Raw genomic sequence first — 211 nt, 5'->3', positions numbered from 1 at the left:
TGATAGCTCATACCTCCAGCACGTCGATGTTTAATAATAAAAAACTCAGCCTTTAGAGAGTACTATCAACACCCTCCCCCACATCCTAAATAAAGTAAAATAAATACAAGTAACTACTTAACAGGACGTACGTGAAGGTAATTAGGTAGTTAACGGTCGGCCCTATTATTCCTCGCCTCCCACCCCCCTCTAATCCCTTTGCTCTACCAAG

This window comes from Penaeus monodon, chromosome 24 (assembly GCF_015228065.2).
Source record: "Penaeus monodon isolate SGIC_2016 chromosome 24, NSTDA_Pmon_1, whole genome shotgun sequence".
Lineage (NCBI taxonomy): Eukaryota > Metazoa > Arthropoda > Malacostraca > Decapoda > Penaeidae > Penaeus > Penaeus monodon.
Note: the sequence above shows the minus strand (reverse complement) of the source record.